Genomic DNA, 8,241 nt, shown 5'->3' with positions numbered 1-8,241 from the left:
CGGAGAAGATGGCTGCTTTGGAGGGTGGACTGTGTGGCGTTATACCCCGCTGACGTCCATTGCCTTCCCAAACCCCAGCTTCTCCAGGCTCCACTCCAGGTATTTTTCAGCCTGGAATTGGCAACCTCGGGTAATACCGAAACAGTATAATGCACCTTAAGGCAGTCTTTCTGAATTCTGGACCCCCGAAGGAAACCATGAAGCATTCTTCAGGCTTTGAGAAATCCTAGAATTGTCACAATCAGGCAGAATCTGGTTGGGAAGCAGAGCTGTGCCCCCGCCCACCCGGGGGCCCTCCTCTTCCCGCCCCCTCCAGGCCCATCAGTGGCCATTTTGGAAGGGGGGTTGACATGACCATATATAATCTCCCTCTCCCTCTCCCCTACTTCACAAGGTTGATGACATTTATTGCACTGGGCCACGAGGGTTGTGTCCTTGGCTGGGATCGTTTGCAATCCTCCTTGGGCCCTTAATTCATCCAGTGTCTTTAAAAAAGCCCTGTTCGTGGCCAATCGTAATGCAAATAAGCATGCCCAAATCTCACCAGTCCATTGCTACTTTGGCTGTAGTCCTTTGCTTCTTCTGTGGTCCTTTGGAGATCTGGTGGGAGGGGATTTCTGGCCCGTTTTCTCCTTTGGATGGGATAATGTGTTTCGATAAGTTCCATGGAGATTAGATACCTGCAGCCCATCATTGTTGTTTACTTTTTGGGAGAGGCCAATGGTAGAACTGTGGCTTCCAAGACCAGAACCCTGGGAGACCACTGCAGCTATTTATTGGGACCCCAGCATGATGGTACAAGAAGCAAATCGAACTGAACTGAAAGAAACCCACCGACACCCCCAACATATATACAAATGCAGAACAAGACAGCTTCCTGCCAGCGCATGCTATAGATCAGGGGTAGTCAAACTGCGGCCCTCCAGATGTCCATGGACTACAATTCCCAGGAGCCCCTGCCAGCGAATGCTGGCAGGGGCTCATGGGAATTGTAGTCCATGGACATCTGGAGGGCCGCAGTTTGACTACCCCTGCTATAGATCAATCACGTTGCCAGGAGTACTGTCCTGCCTTGGCCCTCAAGCTCTGTCCTCAGCAGGACTACAGACACAACCGCCACGACGGGAGGCCATGAAAGAGCACTTCTGGTTCAGTTGCCAAGGAAACATAAATGGCTCCGCTTCAGAGCTAGTTCCTTGTCCAAGCTGGCTGGAGGACAGTGTGGAATAGGGTTGTGCTGGACAACCGTAGGAAGAAGGTGGCATGTAAGGCTTGTTGTCACCTCCTGTCTCAGAGTTCTTGCCACCAGTGGTGGCAGAAACACTCCATTCTGCATCCCGCCGTGGACCCTTCCGAAGAAACACGGGAGAAAGTCTGTGTTTTCTCTCGTGATGTTGCTGCCTGGTCTCGAGGGCAGGTGGTAGAGGTGGTTCCCCTGCATCTTGGTTTAGTCTCTGCCAGGCAGCAAGGAAGGAAGGGCTTGCAACTGGTCAATAGCCTGAGTAGGCCCTGCACAGCTCTTATATCCTATCCCAGGGGTAGTTAAACTGTGCCCCTCCAGATGTTCATGGACTACAATTCCTGCCAGAAGGGGCTCATGGGAATTGTAGTCCCTGGACATCTGGAGGGCCACAGTTTGACTACCTCTGCCCTATCCATAGCTTCCTGCAACTCAAGGAACCTATGGGAGAACCAGCTTGACATAGTGGTTAAGAGCAGTAGCCTCTAATCTGGAGAGCTGGGTTTGATTCCCCTCTCCTCCTCCACATGCAGCCAGTTAGGTGGCCTTGGGCTAGTCACGGCCCTGTTAGAGCTGTTCTTACAGAACAGTTCTGTCAGTGCTCTCTCAGCCCCACCACCCATCTCACAGGATCTGTATTGTGGGGAGAGGAAGGGAAGGCAATTGTAAGCCATCTTGAGCCTCCATCTGGTAGTAAAAAGCAGGGTATAAAGACTAACTACTTCAAGGGATGGCAGCATTTTAACATTTCCGGGAACAAATTATTATTATTATTATTTATTTATTTATTACGGTCATTGACCAGCATCAAAGTATCTACAGACATACATTATTACAGCGTTTTAACAGGACATTCGGCATCAGGGAGTTGACAAAGGCACAAAACATGAATACAGCATTTTGACAGCCAGGTCATTCAGCATCAACAATAGCCAAAGATTTCCGCACTCTGCTGGCAGTAGAGAACAGAAGACAAGTTAGAAACTGAGGAAGACCTCAGATTAGTGTTCTATGACAAATGGATATGCTGGGTAGTGTAATGACACAACATTACATGGGTGTTTTTTTAGAAGTCTGAGCAATCATCTGTAATGAGGACAAATGGACTGTTGAAGAGGCATGGCAGGTGGCCAGCTCAATGGGTAGGACCACTTTGTCTTTTGCAACAAAGTTGTTTCCTTGGGGGGACGAGCTGCAATTCAGGTAAACAGTTGGAGGGTCGACAGCCTACTGTAGCAGCCAAGCTGCTTCCAATTCTTCTTTGCATGCATCTGCGTGTACCTAAAGGAAGATTTGGATAGGAAGATCACTTTCCGGAAGGTATTTTCCCTTTATGAAGAAGGAGGGGTCAGAGAAGAAAAACTATATTAAAAGGACAGAAATGAAATTGACCCCATGGGGGGGGGGGGATAGAAGAGGAAGAAGAGTTGGTTCTTATATGCCGCTTTTCCCTACCCGAAGTGGCTTACAATCTCCTTCCCTTTCCTTTCCCACAACAGACACTCTTTGGGGTTGGTGAGGCTGAGAGAGCCCTGATATCACCGCTCGGTCAGAACAGCTTTATCAGTGCCGTGGCGAGCCCAAAATCACCCAGTTGGCTGCATGTGGGAGAGCGCAGAATCGAACCCGGCATGCCAGATTAGAAGTCCGCACTCCTAACCACTACACCAAAATGGCTGTCCAAACTTTCTCTTATAGCAGCCTTTCTCCACTTTTCTACCATTGAGAAACCCCTGAAACATTCTTCAGTCTTCAAGAAACCCCAGAAGTGGCATGATATGGCTGGGAAGCATGGCTGTGGACACACCCATCCAGGGCCCCTCCCCTTACAGGTCTATCATTGGCCATTTGGGGTGGGTAGGTTTACATGACAATATATGGTCATAGGTAAAGGTATCCCCTGTGCAAGCACTGAGTCCTGTTTGACCCTTGGGGTGACGCCCTCTAGCGTTTTCATGGCAGACTCAATACGGGGTGGTTTGCCAGTGCCTTCCCCAGTCATTACCGTTTACCCCCCAGCAAGCTGGGCACTCATTTTACCGACCTCGGAAGGATGGAAGGCTGAGTCAACCTTGAGCCGGCTGCTGGGATCGAACTCCCAGCCTCATGGGCACACAGCTTCAGACAGCATATCTGCTGCCTTAACGCCCTGCGCCACAAGAGGCATCTTATATATGGTCATATCACCTGATAAATGTTTAATGTTGTTTAAAAAAAAGATAACAAATTAATTAATTCCCACCCATTCGGGAAAGCCTTCCCGGGGTGTCAAGAAATCGCAGGTCTTCAGAGAAGCCTGCATTCTAGGGATGAACACAGGAATTCTAGAACTTCATTCCTCAATAAATCAAAGAAATTGCAGGTGCTTTATTACAGCAGGATACACATCTGTTTTAAAAAGCCACAACTAAAAGGCTGGTATTAACTTTCTCTGCAAAAAAAAAAAAGGGGGGGGGGAGGAATACCTTTAGAGATGCCAACAGATTATTCTTTTAAAGTAAACACCTTATTATGGAAATAAACTGAAGTCATTTTTAAAAAGAACCCAGGAACCTAACAAAGGGCCTGCCATTGCTCCAGGAATCCGTGGTGATGAAGGAATAGATCATCCATACAGAAGGCTTCGTCTCTGTTTACAGCAGACTGTTACTCTATCATCTTTGCAGAAGGGGGGGTGGGGAGAACACGGGGAAGGCAGCAGCCCAGGGGCCATTAAACATTTATAATGTTGACAAAGGTCTTCCCACTTAGAGGCCTGACGGAAGTAACTGGAAAAACATCACATGATGGACTTCAGACGGAGAAGCAGAGTCTGAAAGGCAAGCAAAAGGAGAGCAGTCGTCAGCTTTCCTTCCAGGGTTCACTGGCTCATCTTTGTTGTCCTCCAGCTTCTGACCAGGCATGGGCAAAGATTCCCTGGCGTTCTTTGGTTGGATTAATAACCACAATGGTAATAAATGACAAAGTTCTGTTTATCCCCCGCTCTTTCCCAAAGGTTCGTGGCGGGTGACAACATATATCAAAACCATCAGATAAAAATGGTCACATCCAAACATCCAGATTAATTCATTCACGGCTGCCTTTAATTTCCCAGTGGGGGGGGGGGGCAGTGCAGATGAAACTGCCCTCAATATGGTGACAGCTGGCCTGATGTTTTCCGCAGGAAGGCCAGAATTTTGGTACCACTTCTGGCCTCAGCCATAGGCCTAGTACAGGCTTTCTCAGCCAGGGTTTCATGAAATCCTGGGGTTTCCTCACAGCCCTGGAAGGGTTTCCCAAATGGGTGGGAGTTAATTAGTTATATATACACTAGGGACCAAGCTCGTTGTACTCGTAAATACAATGGGCGCTAGGTGTGCTTTTGGGGCCAGGGGGAAGGCTTTCTCCTCCCACCCCCCGGGTCCAGAAGCGCACCCGCGGCCTCCTCGAAGGCTGGACTCTGAGGCATTGTATGATTTTGAAGTCCCACCTCCAAAACTCGAGGAATATTTCCAACGCAGGGGTAGCCAACCTCTAGGTGGGGCCTAGAGAGCTTCATAATATAAAGATCAGCCCCCCAGGCAGAAAGGGCTACTTTGGACAGGGTTGTGGTAGGGAAGAAAAATTTAACGCCTCCCACACAGGTTGTTGTTGAATTGAAAGACTTAAGGCCTACTGCACAGGGTTGTTGTGCAGATGAAACAGGAGACAAAAGAACCAGTTTCGTCTGCAGAATAACGCTGTGCAGTGGCCTCAAATCTGCAGAGAGTTGCAAAGAAGAAATACACATGGCTTGGCTGTGTCTAACCCCCAGCCAGAGCAGTATTTGAAGTGAGAAGGGGCTTTACTGTAGCCTCCCTGTCAGCTGTTTGGCAGAAGGAGAAATTCCCCCCCCCCAAAAGTAATGGCCATCCCCATGCCCCAGTGTTGCTCTTGGAAATGCCTCCCTCCCCTCAGTCAGGGGCTGTTAAAGGCTCCTTCCCAGCAGGCCTGAAGGGAGGGAGGGAGGGAGGGGGGAGCGCACTCTGCAGCCTCCTGCCAGCTCTGTCAGGGTTCTGAGGCAATTTGCAGTTGGACATGACAGTTAGGACAGCCTTAGGGTGAAAAGGGCAGGCGCATCCTGTCCAAGCCTCTGTTCTCATCCTCCTTGGCAGCCCTACTGCGGTGGTCCTTTCCCTGTGGGGGTTAGGAGCAGACTGGCAGCAACGTCTCCAGATTGCCCCTGGCTGGGCTGGGTGGGCGGATGGATGGAACTCTAGATGGAACTCTGGTCTGTCCTGGTGAGGGCCCAATCGGAAGGCGCTTTGCGCCTTCGGATTGGCCCCTCACCTGACTGGCTGGAATTCTTGTCAGTCTGGGGCCAAGGGGCCAATCGTTGGCCCCTGTTTCCTATCCTGGACTCAGTCCATCCCCCTTAGCTGTACTGTTTTATTTATACCACTCCCCGAGCGGTTTACAGATGTATGTATGTATGTATGTATGTATGTATGTATGTATGTATGTATGTATGTATGCATGCATGTATGCATGTATGCATGTATGCATGTATGCATGCATAAATTTGTTTAACATTTCCGGACAAAAACGTTCTTGTCCAGAACAAAAAGTTCCTGTCCAGTTGTGAGCTGTAGTCATTCTGTGAACCGGCAGGAGAAGAGGGCCGATGCAGCAGTCATGACATTTTAGGGGGATGTTGGGGACAGAGAAATGGGCATTGCCAAGAACTTGGACCTGAACATGATCACTTGCTGACACGAGAGGTGAGCTCCTGCCAAGATCTCTTCAGTGTTTTCTACCAGCAGTTCAGACACACCGCTAAGCAATTTGAAGACAAAGAAGAGTTGGTTCTTATGTGCTGCTTTTCTCTACCCAATGGAGTCTCAAAGTGGCTTACAATCGCCTTCCCTTTCCTCTCCCCACAACAGACACTCTGTGTTGGAGGTGAGGCTGAGAGAGCCCTGATATTACTGAAGAAGAAGAAGAGTTGGTTCTTATATGCCGCTTTTCTCTACCTGAAGGAGTCTCAACGTGGCTTACAGTCGCCTTCCCTGTCCTCTCCCCACAACAGACACCCTGTGAGGTAGATGAGGCTGAGAGAGCCTTGATATTCCTGCTCAGTCAAAGCAGTTTTCTCAGTGCTGTTGTGAGCCCAAGGTCACCCAGCTTGCTGCATGTGGGGGAGGAGTGGGTAATCAGACCCGGCTCGCCAGATTAGAAGTCTGCACTCCTAACCACTACGCCAAGCTGGCTCTCTCCCCTTAAGCCCCCCCCCTCCCAAGTAAAATAGTATTCTCTGTGCTTGTGCAGAGAACACCCTGACATCCAGAGACTGGAATTCTCTGCCAGATGGTGTAGCTGATAAAGATGTTCCCTGTTCTTCTGTGAAGATTACTCACATCTTTGTATGTGGTAGGCTACCAGAGACAGGGCCTTTTCAAGGGTGGCACCCAGATAACGAATTACAAAATATCTTATTCAGTTCATAAGGTTCAGGCAGAGACATGTGAATAAAGAATGAGGAGGTGCAAGCCTTCAATTTCCGTTCACTTTTGCAAAAGAAAACGTGCCCTTCAAAAAATAAAACAGGCTCTTCCTTCACTGTAATTCCAATTGGAGAGGTGGCCTGGATGTTTTAACTATGCAGTCCTGATCCGTTTCTATGTAATTGTGTTGCCCTGCCGGGCTGCACCTGTAAGGCCAGGTAGTTGTGCCAGAGCACAGAGCTTGCCCCATATTCCAGAGTCCAGTCCGGGAGGTCGGGAGAGACAGAGTTCACAGGTATGCAGGGTGAGAAGCGGTCAAGCCGAGCCATAGGACAAAGGCAAAACACAAACCTGAAACAGGAGTGGAGCTGAAACCAAGGCAAAAGACTCAGAGCAGGAACATCAGAGGTTGAGGAGCCGGGAGGTGCAGGAACAGAACTTGGCTGTGGTGAACCAGAACAGGAGTTTCAGGAGACAGGCAGGGTAACACATACATTGACCCCACCCCCACCCCCGGAAAGCTTCTGATATAGTCAGAAGCTGGGTGAGGCAGCCCTCAGCCAGATAGCCTGCAGCTGGAGCTAATCCTCATCAGAAGAAGGTGCTGCAGCCAGACCCCATCTAACCTGACAGCGAGGTGACTTTCTGACAGCTGTCAGGGTAGACGCTCTGACGCTGCTGTTCAGGGATCACAGGAGCTTTGACCAGAGCCCACTGGTGAGTCTTCTGGACTGGTGACTGCTCTGTCCAGTGGCTTGATGTAATACGGCTGGGTAACGGCCTGGCTGGGCCCAGGCTGCTCACCACCAGGTAGGTCAGGCGGCTCCGGGTCTGTGGCAGGTGGTTCTCCTGGTGCCTCCGGGAGATCCTGTGCCTCTAGAGCGCCCCCTGGTGCCAAATCCGAGGAGGTGGGTATGACAGTCACTAAAGAAGTACATATCTACACATAGTCTCTCAATCCCTGCTTACCCCCAGAATCAAACTATGTTGGCCTTGGAGGTGCCACCGGACTCAAACTTCATCCTCAAATTGTCAGCATAACTGTATGCTAATTTAATGCCATTTAACGCCAATCTCCGCTATAATCATGCAAAATTCCTTATGCATGCAACTAGCCCTTCCTGGCAATGAACTCCCACCACCATCTATATGCAGTGGTTGAGGAAATTTTGTTTGATTGTATTGGAAGAAGTGTGCATGCACATGACAATTGTACCTTGAATAAAACTGCACATCTGGTTGGTCTCCAAGGTGCCACTGGGCTCAAAAGGAAATGGCAAAAAGAAATGGCAAGAACAATAAAGAGGACCCGGGCCCCTCCTACACTTCTAACAAATGCTATAATGGCAGAATCAGGGCATTTCTGAGATAAACAGAGTTTCTGTTTCAAAGCCAATGGACATCAAAGGACCTGGAAGGGTATAACTCTGTTTAGGACTGGACTACAAACATTTTCCCCAGATGATTCTGAGGCCAATTTTGTTGGAATTCTTGTTCTTGCATCCTTGCATGCACACTCACAGATAATGATGTGATTCA

General features: G+C 49.3%; 1 long non-coding RNA gene across 1 annotated transcript; it reads right to left on the bottom strand.

Moving 5' to 3' along the window:
• Positions 1-3,647: 3,647 nt before the first annotated feature.
• On the bottom strand, positions 3,648-7,455 carry LOC143821354 (uncharacterized). Its single transcript, XR_013225785.1, has 3 exons — positions 7,329-7,455; positions 7,054-7,145; positions 3,648-4,052 (listed from the first exon to the last, which is right to left on the bottom strand). It is a non-coding gene; the product is annotated as an uncharacterized LOC143821354 (long non-coding RNA).
• Positions 7,456-8,241: the final 786 nt, after the last annotated feature.

Source organism: Paroedura picta, chromosome 1 (assembly GCF_049243985.1).
Source record: "Paroedura picta isolate Pp20150507F chromosome 1, Ppicta_v3.0, whole genome shotgun sequence".
Lineage (NCBI taxonomy): Eukaryota > Metazoa > Chordata > Lepidosauria > Squamata > Gekkonidae > Paroedura > Paroedura picta.
This window is presented reverse-complemented; position numbering and strand designations above follow the sequence as displayed.